The 19725-nt window shown below is 46.7% G+C and overlaps 1 long non-coding RNA gene across 1 annotated transcript in view; it reads right to left on the reverse strand.

The window, feature by feature from the left end:
- LOC138515507 (uncharacterized) overlaps nucleotides 1–18865 on the reverse strand; it is a 34044-nt gene extending 15179 nt beyond the window's left edge. Inside the window, exons 1-2 of the long non-coding RNA XR_011282035.1 lie at nucleotides 18735–18865; nucleotides 17954–18156 (exon numbers count right to left, since the gene is read on the reverse strand). This is a non-coding gene — a long non-coding RNA (uncharacterized lncRNA). The remainder of the gene's footprint in view (nucleotides 1–17953; nucleotides 18157–18734) is intronic.
- Between the last annotated feature and the right edge of the window lie 860 nt (nucleotides 18866–19725).

Raw genomic sequence — 19725 nt, forward strand, 5'->3', positions numbered from 1 at the left:
GGAGGAGTGTTCTCATACATTCATTGATAGTGGAGAAGTACTTAACAAACATTTCATAGTACTGCGCCGTGCCTATGAATGACTTGTGCTGATCTCAATGTGTTCACTGTGGGGCTTCCTCTTACCAGGCTGTCCTCTGGGTTGTTATGTTTATGTTTAGATTTATTTTATTTATAAAGTGCAACATACGCCACAAGGGCATCTTGGCGCTGTTCGGCAGGACAAACAGACGAAAGCAATTTAGAGAAGGTGAGTTTTTAAGGCTCGCCGAAGCGTGAAGTGATTGGATAGGCTGCGTAGATTGCGGTGCAGAGAGTTCCAGAGAGATGAGGCTGCTACTGAAAAGGCCCGGCCGCCAATTCGGCTGAGTCTCCACTTAGGAACCAGCAACTGACAGGCATCAGAGGAGCAGAGTGTTCAGCCAGGCACGTATGGGTGAAATTTCTCCTGGAGATCTTCCGCACCCTGACCATGAAGGCAGCCAGTGAAGTTGACGTAATACTGGCGAAATGTGGTTATAACCGGAAGTGGAAGTAGCTAGGTGGGCTGCCAAGTTCTGAAGAACCTGTGGGCAGCGCAGAAGGTAAACTGGATGTGCCAAGAATAGTGAATTGCAGTAATCAACCGTAGAAGTCACCAAGGTCGAGATCACAGGGGCTCAAAGCTCAATTGACATGAAAGGAAGAACCTTTCAGATGAGTTTCAACTGAAAATAGCCCTGTTGACACAAGGAACTTACCTGGGACTCCATTGAAAGAGAGGCAGATAGTTTCACACCTAGATCTTTTACAGTGGTGGAAGGTACAGGCAAAGAACCCAAGGAAGCAGGCCAGAAAGCTGAGGTCCAAAGGGAGGAAGCAGAAACACCTAATATTTCTCACTATTCAACTTGAGCCATTTGTTGCACGTCCATTCCCACATGGCCTTAAGGCAGGTACTGAAACTGGCCGCTGACTCAGTTATCGAGAGGTCAAGACGGGCCAGGATCTGGGTGTCATCTGCGTATGAATAGCAAACAAAGCCATGGGAGAGGATAAGCTTGGTCAGAGGTTGAACATAGAAGTTAAACATGGGGCAAGATGGCAGAATCTTGAGGGGCCCCACAGGTGAGAGCCTTACCCTTGGAGCAGAAACTGGAGAGACACAGAGTTTGACGACGATCAGCGATAAAAGAAGCAAACCAGGCAAGGATAGTCCCAGCAATGCCAGCCAAGCGATCCTCAAGATAGCATGATTGGATAGATGAGTATGTCATTCTGGAACTACTTTCTCCATGCTATGCCTTACATAGTTATCATCATTTGTCTTTCAAGGACAGACACTTCACAGTACAACCCAAATGTCATTTGTGTGTATTAGTAGACCCTAAATGTGATGATGAGCAATGTAAGGTGCTCGGATTACACATGCAGTTTTGTCTGGTGGTAGGCACTTCGCATGTCCAATTTTGATAAGACTTCGGAAGAGGGGCGCTGTCACACATCACTTTAATGTTGAGGCTATGAAGGTCAACATATGGCATTACTTTCTGTGTATCTGTGTTTTGGGTGATCAACATTAGGCTGAACCATTCAGTGGGTTGAACAAGTTCTATGACTTCTTTGAGTAGGTACACATGTATTTCTACAAGTTTTGCTCTGGCTTTCGCTGGTATGGTTCTCACCTTGTGTTAGGGAGATTGTTCAGTTTAGTGCTAAATTCCTCCTACCTTAGAGACTCCCAGCTCTTTTGCTGAACTTTGGGACTTTGTACTTTTAATTCTATGTGATTTCTGTGTTTTTTGTGTGGAGTCTGACAAACTCCATAGGCATCATATTTTTACATTGTATCACACAGCACTATCTTACAGCTGGAGTGGTTACTTAGTATCCCCTTTGTCTAGTTTCTCATGCAACATTTTTATGTTACCCTTTCTACAATTAATGACTGGTGGCAGTGGTTTGCCTTTTCCTACCATTGTGTGTTTTTACGGTGGGCTGCAATTGCAGCTGCAGTGAGACATCCATGGGTGCCCATTTTGTCAAAATGGCTCCGGTCTTCTTTTTCACCATTTCTTGGTGGAAATGTCCTTCCTGAGATTTACTCTGTGTGCCATACCAGATTTGGTCCCTTTGTTAATTTTGTCTTTGGCGGACTTCAGTGCTGAAACCTGCCTCTGGCTCCAGCCGGTCTGGAAGGGCAGGAAGCAAGGGAGGTGCACCAAACTCCCTGTGCTTAGTCGCCTTGGTTGCAGGATGCACCAAAAGGTGATTTGCTGGAGGGCTGCCCTCGGTGGACAACCACCCTGCTGTGTGATTGGCAGCTACGCAGCAAATGAATGGGAGAAACCTACATAAAATATGAGGCTTTTTGCTTGCAAGGCAGAGTCGACCACTGGATGAAGAAATCCATACAAACACTTGGAAGAGATGCCAGCTGCAACTCCGGGACCATTGGTTTGCCCGGTGAAGCCCTGCTACAATGCTGAATCTCTGAATTTCCCTCAACTAGAGAAGACCTGCAAAGGACGGCTTCGCCCCTTGGGTTGGTTGGACCAATCGACCCCAAGACGAGTTCATCAGGAAATCCTCTCGGAGCTGGCTGTACTTCCATTGCTGCTGCAGGAACCGAGTGCCAGAGAGAGGGACACCAGAATCGAGTGCATCGTCATTAAGTCAGACCCAAGCTCCAGGGAGATCCTCTGGACTCCCATGAAGCAGGACTGACCAAGCCTGAGCCACCTCAACAGAGTGCTGGACCCCAGATGCGAGGAAGGTCCATAGTGGTATCCGAGAACCGTGGTGGTGCTATTTGCGACAGTCACAAGGAGCTAAAACCGTGAAGTGCCGCTGATTTGAAGTTTGCCTGTTGCTGCTGCTGGCCTTCCATTCGTAGTGCAGGAGTCCCCAGACGTCCTCCCTCTTGTCCCCATGACTGAGGCCCAGGAACAACAGGATCTGCAGACCTACACAGGAACAGAAGCCAGCTCGAAGCAGTTTCTCTTCTAACCAAAGGTACTGTAAAACCAAGAGGCCTTATCTCTTGTTGTGTAGCCTTGCTAGCTCTCAGTGGAGACTTGTCTTGGTTGCATTTGCAGAGTTGCTTGCAGATTTGCCCCTCACAAGCCTCCCAACGTGTGGCCCTACAGTGATTTCTTCTTATACAAAAACTTCTAAAACTTTGTGCAAGACTTTTAACCTACCTAAAAGAAATGCTTCAGCTCACCTAGACTTTTGCTCAACTAACATTGGCTCTCCTGGCTCCCTGAAAGACGATCCTTACCTCTGACTTTGTGCTTTGCCTTTCCCCCAGGAAAGGGTTAATTTAACATGCATTGGAGGGTTCAAAAATGCTTACCTGCTTGAGTATTTGTTAACCATTTGCTTTATTCCCTTATCTTCCCTTAGTTAACACCCCCTCAGTATTTCTCTAAATGTACCAGTGATATATTAATGTCCTAGGTATTTAAGTCACCTCAGGGTGTAGGAAGATTCTGTGTGCCATCCCAAATGGGTATTTGCTAATTTAAAGAAACTGAGAGAGTGTAATTTTGGAGTGTATTTCTGTGTTACTTATATATTGCTCCCTTCTAAATAAGGCTTATTCAACTGACTGATAAATACATTAATACTTGTTTAATCAAGAAACCTTGAGTATATGTGTTTATTTGGATACTTGTCACTGTGAATCTCTGTGTAACAACCTTACTGCTCACATTGACCCCTTTTGAGATAAACCTGGCTGCTCAGTCACTCTACCAACTTGTGTAGCACATGCTTATACCAAAGGTTGGGTTAACTATTGCCAAGAGGTCAGGGCTGGTGCAGTCTCCCACAGGGTACTGCATACAATCTTGTCTAACACCTTGTATTTCATTGCCATTGCATTTTTCTCTTATTCTGATTTTGTTTGTATAGGTCTTCAGCATGCCTATGGAAGAACCTAATACTAACGTATGTGCATCTAGGTCTAGGATGTCGTCTTGCTCAGATACACTGATTGACATGATTTGCTCTCTTGAGTTATGGACAAGCGTGATGTTAACTCTGGCCTGGTGGTGCATCTCAGGATGGGTCTGTTGTGCTTGACTAAGTAAACTGCCCTTTGTCAATCTCCTCTTAAATTTGATGTGTCACTTCATGTAGCCGACCAACGTGATGACTTGACACTAGTTGCTGAATCGGCCCTTCCTAATTGTTTGGATATTCTGTTATTTTTCTGGCTGCAGGTCAGTGTTTGCACCCTTTCATATGAGGGTGCAATCAGTGCCAGAATCAGCTAGTATTCTAACATTTGCCTGCTTGAGTTGTATCTCCTACATTAATTTCTGTGCCCTTGATTTCCTCTTTTTGTCTCTGACACACAGGATGAATTCTCTGTTGTGTTCCACTGGTAAGGTCTATCTGCTAGAGCTATCTTCCTTGTGGGGCATCATTCTCATCTTCCACGTTTTGAAAAATGTGGCACGTTTTGTGCCTTTGGCTGGACAGTGTTCGTCATTGGCTATGTGTGTTTGTTTCTGTATTGGTAACCCTCCGCCCAGACCCCGCCCCCTCTCTGTCTTGTTGCTTCCTCCCTGGGGATTTTGCCATCTGCTCCTCTGGTCCTCTTTCCTGGTGTTGTGGGGTCTCACTGCGTTTTACTTCCCTTGGTTTGGGGCCCTGTTTCATGGTCTTCTCGATATTTGTTTTCATGCCTCGCTGTTTCTTCCACATTGTTGTCAATGGTCGTTACCTATTCCAGTATGGGGTTTCTGCTTTGCACTAGATTTTCTTGGATGAACGTTTTTCTGCAAATGACCAACACCATGCTCCTCACCGTGCTCCTCACCCTCTTATCCAGGTTGGGGCAAAACCCATGAGCAAGCACTACTTTGCAGAAGGCAGTTAAGTAGGCTTCATATTTAAGCATGTGTTAAGATGTATTTCGAGAATCTGGCCTGGTGGCATTTTAGCCAAACCCAATAAAGGTAAGCGTGGAGGGTGGTCAAGGCTTATTCGCAGTAGAGTGTGGGTGGGCCGGGGGTCCAAAATGAGTCCACACCGTATAGCATACAATAATTCAATTTAGACAGGTAAGTACAAAAAGACTATATTTATAATAGGTCTAAAAGACACACTAAGAAATGAAATAAGCAGGTATTACTATCACACAATACTCAGTTATAAAACATACATAGAATCACGTTTAGATTCTTAGGAATGCAATCAATAACTTAGACAACAGAATGATGGAAGTAATGCAGTAGAATGTAGAATAAAACCAAAGCACAATAATTATACCCTAACTTTAAAAGTCCAAACCTTATGATGTATGGGACCTTGTGCCCAAAAGTCACAGAGCTTCTTCTTAGTTCTTGTGGTGGTGAAATGTTCCAGAAGATATTCAACAATGTTACAGGTAAGTACAATTATATTCCTATCTTTTAATACAAGTGTTTTGATCATACGATCAAAAAACGATGGAATGGAAAAAACAAAGATTATTCTAAGGTTTATTCTAAGGAGAACAGGGAGATGGGGGTGAATGTGTTGCAACTGCTTACCCCCCTGACTCTGATTTTCCCAGATGATTAGGTGGGCTGACTGGGGGTCACTGGAGGTAGGGTTTTCCACTGTTGGTTCCAGTGAGAGGTACCTAGGAGCTGCGGTTGCAAGGATTCTTCCGGTCAGTTCCAGGAGAAGAGTAAAACCCTCTGCGAAGAAGAAATGCAGATGGCACCAATGCAGATCTCTTCCGGACACTTCAACAGATGGAGGAAGATGAGTTCCAGTGATGGCTACTACACAAATGTGACAGAAGGTGTCTTTCCAGTTGCGTTTGAAGAAGACCTTCCAGAGCAGGATCCCTTGGTGCTGGGATGCTGAAATTCATCAGGAATGTGACTTATCCCAAAAGTTGCTGAAGACAAAAGTTATGGTGACAAAGGCAGAATGGTACAAATTGTACCGAGGTAGCCCACTGTGGAGCTGGTCAGTCCACTGGGTGGTCCAGGGACACTTCCGATGGCTCAGGCTGTCTGGATCATCGAAAATGCATCAAGACTGGTTGGTCCAGACTGTCCAAGGGTTGAAGCACCACAGAGGGCCTTCGCCGATCAGGTAGTTCAGCAGGGCTTCACCAGGCCAAACACAGGAAGGAGATGCTGGGCCTCTTTAGTAGTCAGAAAACATACACCGGGTGTTGCCAGCCTGTAACTCTGAGCTGCACTCCAAATGGGATGCAATCCCGCGTATTTTTATAGCCAGTTGAGAACAGGGGTCTCCACCCTGGAGGCCGCACTCCCAATTGGTCAATGCAACAGAAAAATGTAAGTGTGCAGATTTCACTAATACATTTCCTTATGATTATCAAGTGATGCACATCCATGCAGAAAATAAGCCTGTCCCCCTGATTTAGCACAGTCAAGAGCCAGCACGACTATAAAAACCGGTCGAACAGGTAAACAAAATATTTATTTATAGCAAATTTCATAAACAACACACTGATTAGGAGTCAGTGTGCAAAACACAAAATAATACAAAATATGCATCCATCAATATAGTTAAATACAGTGTCATATCCAAGCTGCTAGTCTACTCTAATAAACCAAGAAATTCAATTGAATTCATGCATTCAGGATAATAACAGAAAAGTACTTCATCAAATTGATGTATGTGCATCTCATACACATGAGCAGTACAGTTCCTTCTGCTCAGTCACTCATCCTAAACACTCCTATATGTTCATGAGTGCCGACGCGTTTCGGATTTCAGCAAATCTATCTTCAGGGCAGGATGTGTTAAGTTTCATGATATTTTCGGAAAACAAAATCTTAAGGGATCTTCCTAGAGAGGTGAAGATAGACTAATCAGCTCTATGGTGGTCAGTCAAAATGTCGAAGAAAAAGAAGTCGAATGACAAAAATGTCGAAAAAAAAGTCGAAAAAAAAGTTGCATTTATTATTTTTTTATTTATATGGTTTTTTTGGGTTTGGTAAGTAAAAAAAGTGGTAAAATAAAAAAAAAATAGAAAAAGGGGGTATGGGGGGGAACCCCCCCATTTTGAAAAAAAACGTATTGAAAAAGAAATTCGACTGAGAAAGACCGCTGCTCGGCTCTGCGCTGTGTTTGTAGGTTTCCATGGGAACGGCGCACACGCGCGCCGCGTCCATGGTCGCCATGTTGGTCGGGGCACCTGTTCAGAGTCGATACATACGCACAGAATATATATTATATGTGTAATCTATATATAATCGCTGTGTGGAGATAACATGAATGTTATCATATGGTCATCCACACCACGTCGGCACCAATATTCCAACTAGTAAAAAGTAACTGGTTCTCACAAGTCGATCAGGTTGCTATGGAAATGACACGCATGCGCGTCACTGTCCACAGAAGCCCTCCTGTGTACCGAGCGGAGTGCCCTTAAGGGAAGCGCCGATCTCTAAAGTTTCAAAAATGGATTATGAAAAATAAAAGGGAAGAGCGTGAAGGGACTGGACACCCTAATTAATGACAGCGGATAACTAGCACACAGCCCATCACAGCACGGAGTGAGAACTGTGAATGTTGTTAGTGGATAATGCAAGCGCGGGAGGCAGGGCACCACCGCAGTCATTGACCGCGTGGTGCTCCACCTCTCTCAAGTGATTAAGGAGTCCACTGAGGCTGGACACCGGACAAGGGGGGAGAGAATTCCCACGTTCCTGTCCGCCTGAGTGCGGCATGATGAATCAGTTCCTAGATGGTAAAACTAACTCTCCTATATCTCAGCAGACTCAGTGACCATAGTAATACCAAAACTCATATGCAATACAATGGGGGTCATTACGACCTGGGCGCAAAGGGATACCGGGCACCGGTAATGACACTGGTACCGGTAATCCTTTTGCGCCCTATTCCGAGGTCCCTTTGCGGGTCCCTCCCTTAACGCCTGGTTTTTCCAGGCGTTAAGGACGGGACCTGCAAAGGGATACCGGGGTCAATAACGGTACCGCAATTTACGGTACCGTTATTGACGCCTTCGCCCTTCCCATTGAGCCATGACTAGCACCAACCTCGGAATGAGGGCCAATAAGTGGTTAACTCATGGAAACATCTGCAAAACATCAATAACAAAGCAGCCTAGTCCCCATCTATACAGGTACTAGTACACTTATCCCAGTTGTTATGATACATCTGAGTCATACTTCAAATTCTGCATCAGTCTGTAGTATTCTAATGAGCAATCCAATCAAGCGAAAGCACATATTGTTACATCAAGCAATAACTCTTGTGCAGTGCAATAAGTGGTACATACATGGAATAAATACAGCAGCAATGCAGCAATATCAAAGTGGCATAGTTCCTATCCATACTAGTACTAGTACACTTATCCCAAGTGTTTAGATACACCAGAGTCCTGCATCAATTTCTGCATCAGTCTGTAGTATTCTAATAAGCAAGTCAATCAAGTGGAGGCACATGTTGTTATACAAAGCACATACGGTCAAATTCACAATTCATGCCTCTTGGGCTCAAACAGTCTAGTAAATCAATCCAAACAATCTCCCTCTGTAGCAGTCATTTGTGTACATCAACCCTTCTCGAACCAACTTGTACTTGTTCCAAAATAATACATTTCAACTGAGCAATAGAATGTCTCGCTTCAACAAAATGCATTGGCACTGGTGATCTGAGGTTCTTAGTCCGAATGTTCGACTTATGCTCAGTCCATCTCAGTTTTGCCTTCCTCATGGTGATCCCTACATAGTAGAAACCACAGGGACATTTGAGCACATAAACAACATTTGTAGAATCACATGTGCAAGAATGTTTTAGAGTGATGGGCTTAGCTGCATGTGGATGTGAGATCGTGTTCCCCGGCAAAATATTGCTACAACACTGACAGTTGAAGCAAGGTTGTGTGCCTCTGTACCGTGTTGACGCTGCCTGGTCCATTGGCGTCCCTGCTCTAATCAGGCTGTTTCTAAGAGCCCACTGTTTCTGTATGCAAAGATCAGAGCTTGCTGGAAGAGTGACTGTGTCTGAGGATCCATTTGTAACATCGGCCAGTTCCTCTGGATAATACTCCTGATTTTTTTACTTTGAATGGAATGCGTAGTCACGTATACCATGCAATCATCTTCGTCCTTATTTGTAGACATGAGCAGGGTATCTCTCTCGATGTTCGCCACCTTCTCTTCAATTTTAGAAATAGATGCCGGGTTGTACCCTCTCTCCCTGAACTTAGAGTATGTGATACAGTCAGCCACCAAACCAGTTTCCTCCGAGATATTCCTCTGATAGCGTAGAAATTGACTTAATGATATACTCTCAATTGTCCTGTGTGGGTAGAAACTTGTTGCCAATAAGAGGCTATTCCTGTCCGTTGTCTTAGTGAAGACCCTGGTGTCCAAATTCACTCCTTTGGTGTAAACTTCAACATCCAAGAAGTTGATCTTTGATTTGCTTGTTTGTGTGGTAAACATATAGGAGTGTTTAGGATGAGTGATTGAGCAGAAGGAACTTTACTGCTCAGGTGTATGTTTTCTGTTTTCTGTGTTTGGATCTCGAGTGGCCTCGAGGTTTACCCAGCTGCACCTGAAGTCCAACTAACTCATGACTGGAATAGACAAGAAGGAGGCTATCACTCCTTATTTTCCTCATATAATATTTTATTACGTTTGTTGTGCCTCCCATCCCACGATTTCCCTCTTTGGTAGTTATCCACAGATCTTCCATTGGCTGTTCTACTACACAGGTTACTTAGCTCCAACCCTGATCAGCATGAATGGATGCAGGAATCCTTTTCTTATCCTAAATCCTGGCTGGAAGCAAGTCCAAGCCTGCGAATGGTAAGGATCTGCACCATTCAAACAGCCAACAGTGGTACAATCAAGGTCCACTGTGGGTTTCACTCATGCCAAACACTCAGACTCTCTGGCACCATGGATATGGAGTGGGACCAGATAGTCCCACCTGCTTACTGAGCCACACATATACTAAAGGCATCTTTAGCCCATGAAAACAAGTGCATGACCTTATAAGGAATTTCCTGACCTGAGCAGGCGGGCAGAAGGCCTAACAACAATATGACCATAGAACAAGTGAAAATCTCATCGCACAGCCATTTCAGGGCACCAGCCACATTTAGTAGCCACGCGTGTTAAACGTGAATGTGCACACTTAATTTAATGCAAAAATGATAAAAAAGTAATTGCTAAAGGAAATGGACCAAGGCTGGATAGCTGTCAGTGAGGGCTGCCCACCCTAAAGACCATTTTAAAAGGTTAAATCATAACATAGGCAATTATTATCAGATTTTCACTGTAGGTGTTTCTACAAATATTCAAAGAAGATAATAAGATGTGATAATTGCAATGACTCTGAATAGTTTAGCAGATGCCGCTTGGCCAATGCATTTCAGACCATTAGGGAAAACCTTCATCAGGGAAAACTCTTCAATATAAACCAAACAGAAAAGTGATAGAACAACATAGGAAACCGAAAGGTTTGTGTCAGTATCGGTATCAAGTGTACACCATGGGTGCCAAATACCTGAGTGGCATTGAAACAACATTTCTAACCAGCCTGCTCTTCGGCCGGCCAGTGCATTTTCTGCTCCCAGTGCTTTGATTTGGGTCTCAACATTCATTTTTTCCACTGGCCCGATGATATTCTGAGTGTTCCTGGGGTTTGCTTGAATGGTGATGGCCGTGTTACTCATTGTGCCAGGAACGTCTTGATCTTCATTCTTCCCTCTTATAGGAAGTCTTCCTGTTTTTTTGCTTTCCTCGTTCTGGGTAATGCTGTGCATCATACCCTCATTGCCACTTGTAGTATGAGTGACAGCATGTAGAAGAAAAAAATGTACGGCAACCATTTCATGATAGCCAGTCACTAACAAATGCAGTGAGAATAACTTTATTTGTACTCATTTGGGGTCAATACGAGGTTGGAGGTAATGGAAAAACGATGCCGGTAAAGGATTACCGGCACCACATATCGCTCCGGGCTATTCTGGCATGGGTGCGGGCACGCGGGCCTTCAGGCCGGCAATACCGGGATGCCGCTAACAGGAGGACATCACAAGTCAGGCGGACATGCAAATACTGGCATCATGAAGGCGCAATACCAGCATCGCGAAGCACCCGTAAACTGCTATGTGCAGTGTTCCCAACTGCCACAGGTGGACACAATCAGCACAGGTGGAGGCAATGGAGTCTGGGCCAACACAAAAGGAGCACACCCACACACCACACCCTTCCCACACCAAAATGATTCCACTAGTAGTAGCAATCCTGGGGCTGGGGCTGGAGGACATGCTTGCATTGCTACACCAGCACCAACAACAACCACAGCAGGCACCACAGAAGAGACGCAGGAGGAGAAGGAGGGTGAGCCAGGCCCAGCATGCCCCACCTGTGCAACCAGTGGTACCATGCAGGCAGCCCCCAATCCCTCGCATCAGAGCCAGTCCATTCAACCTAACCCCTGAGCAGATCCACATCCTGTACCGTCTGGACCGGGACACCATCACCACATTGTGGACATGATACATGACAACATTGTCAGCCTCATTGAAATATTCACCGCCATCCCCCCTCTACTGAAGGTAGTGTTGGTGCTCCACTTCCTTGCCACAGGCACCTACCAGTACACAGTGGGGCACATGCATGGCATATCATACCCCTTATTTTCTCGCATGCTGAACCAAGTGCTGCATGCCACCCTGAAGCACATAAGGGACTACACATCCCTACCACAGACTCCCCAGGAGATTTCTGATACAAAAGTTGGTGTCCATGCACTGGCAGGCATGCCAAATTGTATAGGTGCCCTCGACTGCACCCAAGTTGAGTTGGTGGTCCCGCCGGCCATGGATGTGGTGTACCGCAATCGCAAGCAATACCACTCCATCAATGTGCAGATGGTATGTGACGTCAGCAAGATCATCACACATTCTTGTGCCCGATATCCCGGATCAACTCATGACTCAATGGTCCTGCTGAACTCCACGCTACCACGCTACATGGAGCGACATGCAGGACAACATGCCTGGCTGCTTGGTAAGTTGCATGACAGGCTCATGGCAGTGAAATGGGGGGATAGATGCACACACCACCATGGTGTCATTGTTGTTGTGACAGCACAATGTGCACATCTCAAAGCAGCCCAAACTGAACATGACAACCAAATCCCATAGCAATGAAATAAGCTGCACACCTATCAAAACATGCCAAATTTAAACCACCCCACATCCCACAACACATGCACCACCCATCATCGTACCTCACCCTCTGTAACACAACCCAGTGAATATTCACTATGTAAATGTCTGCAGCAAATCACCACATAGGACAAGCATCCATGGGAGTGCACTGAACAAAACCACCAAGGGAATCCGCTGCTTGTCACAGGGCCGCCACCACCACAGAAGTGCAGCATGTCACTATGGGAATAATCAGCGCTGAATGGCAAATAATGCAAAGACTACTGCCAACGCTGCCAGTTAGAAAATCATACAGAACACTACACATCACATATTCAACACAAACACAGCGGTATGCATCCACAATGCATGTGCAACATCAAGGCAGTGTACACCGTGTATTATCTTGAAGATGCAGCCCACACCATAAGTCCATGGCACAGAACACATTGAGGGCATGAGAAATGTGTGCATACAACCAGGGACATGTGCATGTGACCATCAATTATCTGCAGGCATGTGTGACAAGTACAACTGTCCATCATGAATCGACTAACATATACCTTTAATTTCCTCTCATGCAGGGGAAAGTGGCTATCCCTTGAAGCCGTGACTCCTCACCCCGTACGAAATCCGCAGAACAGGCACGAGGAGGACTACAATCGTTGCCATACCTCTACCCGTGTGGTCATCGAGCAGACCTTTGGCCTGTTGAAGGCACGGTTTCGCTGCCTTAGCGGGTCGGATGGGGCACTCCTCTACAGGCATGAGAAGGTGGCGAAGATCATCATGGCATGTGTCATGCTGCACGACATGTGTATCCGACGGAACGTGCCCCTGCCCCCTGATATTGAACTGCAACCACCTGGTGATGATGAAGGGGATGAAGAAGATGTGGGCGCACATCATCGTAGTGCCGATGCACAGGAGGGATATGCTGTGCGTCAGTCATTGATTGCACAATATTTCTAACACACATGGGTGCAGAGGGTGACATGAAAGCGGGACAGAGGGCACTGGGTGTGGGAGTACATGTACACTATGCACTGTATATCAATAAATGACACATATGCAATAAGGAATGTCCACTCAAGATTTTTTTTACACAACGTGTGTATTAAACTGTCCAATAGAATTAAGTGCTCAAACCCTCCACCTCACATACCCTCTCCCCCCTCCAACTCCCCCCCACAACACCTCCACACACCCTCTCCCCCTCCACCTCCCCCACAACTCCCCCACACACCCTCTCCCTTCTCCCACTCCCTCCACAACTCCCCCATACATGGTGTCCAAGCAAATGCTTCATGTGTCTGCGTCTATTGCCTTAATCAGTCTGCCCCATCTACATCCTTCCACTTCCTGCACCTGGTGGCGGCATGTCCGATCGGCGCAATGTGCGCACTGCCCTGCGTGGGGGGCTGGTTTGGGTGGAGCTAGATGAAGAAGGGGTGGCTGCTTGCTCCTGTCTGGGGGCCGGACGCTCAGCCCCCAAGGAATCCGCTATGCGGGAGAGGACCTGCCTCAGCGAAGACACCTCCTCGCATATTCTTGTGGTGCTTGCCTCAAAGGCCTGCCTCATGGAAGCAGTGTTGTCACGCCCCTCCTGCCTTGCCTGGGCACCGTCTGCAACAAACTGCCTCTCTAGGGCTGTGAGCTCCTCCTGGCGCTGCACTGCATGTCCTATCTGCTGCACCCCCGCCTGTACACCAGTGGAGGTGGAGGGTGTATGTGTGACATCCCAAAATCCATGTGGCTCCTCTCTGGGACTCATGCTCCCTTGTACAGCCTCCCCTCCAGACTGCTCCGGTGTGGTATCATGGTAGGAGTACACAGGTGTGACGTGGGGGGCTGGTGCGAGCCTGGTTTTTCAGGAAGGTCCGAGGAGTCGTCCTCGACAGGAACACACACCTGGCCCTGCGCATCATCGTCTGTCTGGGGTGCCGTAGCTGCCACCTCCCCAACAGAGCTGTTCTCTGCTGAATGTGCCCCATTGCCCACTGACTCTTGTGCAGGTGACACAGGTGTTGTGGGGACTGTCGCAATGGGCCTTAGCGGCACCAGTGCCGTGGCATCCAGTGCTGTTTGCAACTTCCGTGCCTGTTGTGGCTTGGCTGGGCCTTTCGATGTGGAAGGCCTGTTGCCTTCTTCCCTGGCCCTTTTCCGGGGGAGTTGTTGCCTGTGGGGGTGAGTCCCGGGCCTCGCTGTCAGGATCTGAGCCTGTGGGGACCAAGAGAGGGACGGCTTAAGTGATGGTTTGACAAGCATCATGCATACATTGGTATTATTGCTCTTCTACACATTAGAGGGGATTAGGCAGTGGAGTTTTGATGATCACGTTGCTTGCTATATGGGTGGAGAATGCAGGCATCCGTCAGGGTCACTCATGTTGGAGCTGGCCTATGCTATGTGACATGCATTTCTGTTGTGGACTGCGTGCAGTGTGACTTATGCCATTTTTATATTTGTGTGGTGTGTGTCAGGTATGGCATTGCCATGCTGCATGCATGTGCATGTGTCTGTGCTGCGTATGGCATCACACAGGGATATGTCAATGTGTATGTATTGGGCCATGCATTGCCTCTTTGGACGGACAAATTGGTGGACTATCATCATACTTTGCATTACAGTGTTTTCTTAGGACACTCACTTCCATCCGCCGATGAGGTGGCGCCATGTTCCATCTCGCCGACACCTTCTATGGCCTCGATGCCGATCGTGCTGGCGCATATCTCCGCCCACTGGCTTAGCTTGATTGGTGAGCTAGGACCACCACCAGTAGCCATGGCCTGGCTCCGGTTTGCAGACAGAATGTTCCTGACTCTCCGGCGCAGGTCATCCCATCGCTTGCAGACATCCTTGATTGTGCCGGGGGTGTTGCCTATGCACTGACATTTTGGGCAACAAGTTGCCAGATCTCTTTCTTCTTTATCTGTGCCTCCCTCTTGAGGCTGTTTGCAAAAACAACCTCTGCGTTGTCTACCAGTGTCTCTGCCAGCATAGTTAGTTCATCCTCATTGAAGCACTCTTTGCGCTACAGGGATGCACCTTTTTTTACAGCCTTGGGTATGATGCTGGTGCTGAAGGTTGATATCTGTAGTCAGAAAAAGGCTCCAGATCCTGTGTGCGGAGGATGGCAATTGATTGTGTTTTTCAAGATGGCCGCCGTGCTCTTTCCCGTTCCTGTGCGATGACACTACTTCCGGTTCTGCTTATTTACAGGCATTGCTATTAGCGGCCACCGCTGATAGCGGCGCTCGCTAATGCCGTATCCATTGATGCCGGTCATGTTATTAACTGGAGGACGCCGGCGGTTTTGCTGTTTGTGCTTTCCATGATGCCGCTAACGGCCATTTTCTGGACTTTAGCGGCATGCCGGTAATGTTGTTACCGGCCTGCTGCTAAGCTCGTGCACGCAAACTCATAATGGCCCTCTTTTAGCGGGCTCCTTACTATACGGACATGGTATTTGCTCCATGCCGGTAATGATGGTTACTTACCTCCAGCCTCGTAATGACCCCCAATGTCTATGCATTATATTACCCTTATGTATTGCCTGCAAGCGGTTATGCTTTTTCCTCCCCTCTCCATGCTGTCTCTTATCTCTCTTGTGCTCCTTGTCTTGTCCCTGCCCCCTTGGCATCCTCCCATGATGCGCTGCACCAAGCATGACTGTGCATGTCATCACTACATCCCCACTTGTGCCATGGCCGTGGGGGAGGGGAGTGAGCCGGTCTCTCTGCAACGGGAGACAATGGAAGAATGGTACATCACCATGCCAGCCCCTCTTCACATGGAGCTCATTGGATTACAGGGAGGTCTGTGGCAAGAAATAACATTTAGTGAACTGGCCATTTCATGCCACAGCATTGCCAGTTGCCATGCTAATCAGATATTCCACTTCTTAAAACCCCTGTCCTCTCTCTTCTGTGTGACAATAATTTCCGAAATAATTTGGCGTTTCTAGGTGCAGCACTTGCAAAGGCGTGTTGCATTTTAAAGCAGCAGGTTCACCCATCACCTTGTAAAATGAGCATAGGGTGATGCTCTTTTGCTAATACTCACAGAATCATTCCTGTCAGCTTTAGAACAGGTGGACAGCATTCCTTTGGAAAGCGGGGAACGAAGAATGCCCCACAGTTTGTATTTTGTGACACCCCTTTTCACCCTTCGAAACCAATCTGGTGATGCACCCTGCTTGGTTCTACTCCCAGCTGAACCACATCCAAGGCCCTCATTATGTGTTCTCCTGCTTTGCTAATACAAAGCACAAGCACAATCAATAGGATTCCTTCATTTGCATGGGGGCGCAGACATCCCCTGCAAATGAGTAAATGTTCCCTTTTGAATGTTTGCCTGCAAATCTTGCAGCTGCCCAAGAAATATTATTAGAGGGGCATTGTATTACAACTGTGTCGACCCCGCGGGGTACACAGCACAAAGTTCTGTTCATGCAGGGGGCATACAATAGAACATTTGGTTGATAGTTTCAGATGGTAATGGAACAGAACAACCCATACGACAATTGTTCCCTTAGCGCTATCACACTTCCTCATCTCCCTCATAACCACTATCCAGCAATTCCATAAACAAAAAGCTTGTCTCCTGCCTATGTCCCAGCGTCCTCGGCCTCATTAAGGGCATGGCTACCCCCAAACCCGGGTCAGGGTCCCGCAAAAGGGGACTTACTGGCCCATTCCAACCTTGGAGGGCCTGGTAAATCCGTTTCACGGGACCCGGACCCGGTAAGTCCCCATTCCCATTTGAGCCCCCATAGGGCTCAATGGGAATGGGGAGGATGGCAACAACGGCCCCTAAATAACAGGGCCGTTGCTGCCATCCGGTACTGCTCGCGGGTCCCGCTCTGCACACCTGGGGCCTCATTAGGACCCTGTTGGTAGCTGTGCCCTTAGGCTCAATGGGAATGGGGATGATGCTAACAACAGGTCTGTTAATGACGGGCCTGTTTTTAGCATGCTGGTCCCCTTGCGGGACCCGCAAAGGATGTCTGGTCTGACCAGACGTCCAGAGCGGGTCCCGCGAGGGAACCTCGTAATAGGGCGGAATGGGTTTAATGGCTCCGGCACCTTTACCGGAGCTGTTAAACCCATTCCACCAGAGTCGTAATGAGGCCCCTGGTCTGACCAGGCATTCCAGAGCCGTGCCCGCGAGCATACTCAGAATGTTGCGGACAGGTAACATCGGCACCGGTAGCAATACCGGCGCGTTGTTGCCTTTCCGCAACACTTGTAATGAGGCCAGTGTTTCCCACCTCTCTTCCCCAGTACGGAGAACAGTGCATCCCCTACCAATCATAAATACATCTGTTGTCCAGTCCCATGCTCCTTCTGCATGGCTCGCCCAACAACTCACATACAGAAACACACTGCTCCACGCTGCACACACTCCACACTCTGATTAGTTACTGAGTCACTGATAGACACCATCCGCCTGTCTTCCAATGCCAGGGTTCTGCAAAGAATGGAAGGTGGGTAAGGTGGGTGATGCTGCAAGACGTATATTCTATCTACAGTGGGCAGGAGCAAAGTCACTGTACACCCCACCACTGTGACAGCATTGCTGTGATATCAAAACAACGCACAATAAACCCCAGGTTTTTTTTTTAACCATTCCTGCTTCCTATTGAGATAATGTAGGCCATCAACAAGTAATACCCTTCCGTTAGCTCTGAGTGTATTGAGATCCGCATAGCGCGGTGGTAAGAAAAATCAAAGCAGAAAGTACATAGCTGTTTCTGCCTAGATGGTGTAACATTTTATCCTTCTTAAATCCTTACCACAGGAAAAGTCTTGCATTGTGCAGCATGTACATTTGACAGAGGTTCTCGATGCCTAGTGGGATTTTCTCAGGGACATCCTCGGATTCTCGGATTGCGTTTTGATGTAGACATCTCGCTCTTTCCGGTCCGCTCTCCAGACAGCAGCCGCCACGTGCTTCAGTAGTTGACTTTTCACAAAACAAGTTCAAAAGAACTTCAGACTGCGAGAAACAGAGAAGGGAATCAACAGAAGGACCAAAGTACTGGGAAGTAGGTGCCTGTGGTGGAATACAATCCCACAGGCACGAGAAGACGCAGATTAAGGCTAGAAAATGGAAAAGGCGGCCATGTTTTTAAAGAGAGACATGGGTGAAACATGATGTTAAACTTAAATGATGAGGGGATAGATAAAGACAGGGTAACATAGACAAAACAGAAGGATGAGGCAATTAATTTGTTATTTGGGTCCTTACAATAACATGCAAGTGTGGTAGCTTATGATCAAGATATAGAGAGGCTTCTGAAGGGCCAACCTAGAGGGTAGAAAAAGCGCAAGGGTGAAGCAAATTTACATTTATTTTTTCACACAATGCATGTGTTATTTTGCTCCATGTGTGTTAAATTGCATAGGAGGTTATTGCAAACAACATTGTGCGACACGTTCCACTTGCAGGTGCATTTTCTTTTTGTTTTAAAAAAAATGCGTAATCCATGGGAGCACACATTTGAAAAAGGAAACACACATGCCAGGTGGAACATGCTGTACAACACATAGAAAGAAGGTCATGCGAGTTAATACCTTGCCCAGGAAGCAGTCCGAAGTCCATTCATTAAAGTCACAGCACCTCGCCGCATACTTTTCATAGGTCAATGCAAATTCTACCGCTGACCCAATTACGCTCTTAGGCAGAAGTGATGCATACAACATGATCCCCCTGTAGTGTAAATAAAGACACAAAGGTGTTTTGATAAATTCAAAAACGTCTAATGAATATCATCAGGGCTAGGGAGCCTCATCATCGTCAACATGGTGTGTGGTTTGCATTCTCAAATGTTCCTCTCAATGGGGCTGTTTTTTTCCATTTGCATGGACTTGAACACACACAAAGGGAAAAACATGCACTATGCAAAATTCAGGCATGCAAATGTGGGTATTGTAGATGGGCACACTGAACGTGTCCTGCCCAGTATCTATTTGTATTTATTGAGGAAGGTTTTGATCAGAAACACTTTCAGAGCAACGCCCAGAGGTCAGGCCACTCCCGCAAGCAGTACGATCTCTAAGCTCTAAATATTAATGTGGACATTACCAACAATTAGTAATATTTTGACATGCAGGTTACCTGATTAAGGATTCTTGGATTACACAAACTAAACATCAAGGTATGATATATACATATCTAACTTCTTATCAAAGTCCTGTCTCTGTGTTGTATTAATAAAGTCATTCCTAAGACACTACAGAAGGGCCTCCACAGTGAGATGGAAATGAGCATGGGCCACAGATGCACGTTCATATTGCACATCCGCAAAGTATGCATTTAAATGACACATTCTGTCATCCGGGATGTCACTGTTAGCTAACACTGAGGTATTCCTGCTTGCCAATTAAGTTAGACTACATAGCTTATAAGAGTTTTTCTGTGCTTTGATTCTGTATGACTGCTTCTTGTGATGAATCCTGCAGCGTCATCACTGATTCCCCGGTGATGATCTCCTCCCACATGGCCAGGGACGTCAGCCACTACCTGATCCTGATCCTGAGGGTGGTGTTATGAAGGAGGATCATG

Source organism: Ambystoma mexicanum, chromosome 6q (assembly GCF_040938575.1).
Source record: "Ambystoma mexicanum isolate Mex_15411 chromosome 6q, UKY_AmexF1_1, whole genome shotgun sequence".
Taxonomy (NCBI): domain Eukaryota; kingdom Metazoa; phylum Chordata; class Amphibia; order Caudata; family Ambystomatidae; genus Ambystoma; species Ambystoma mexicanum.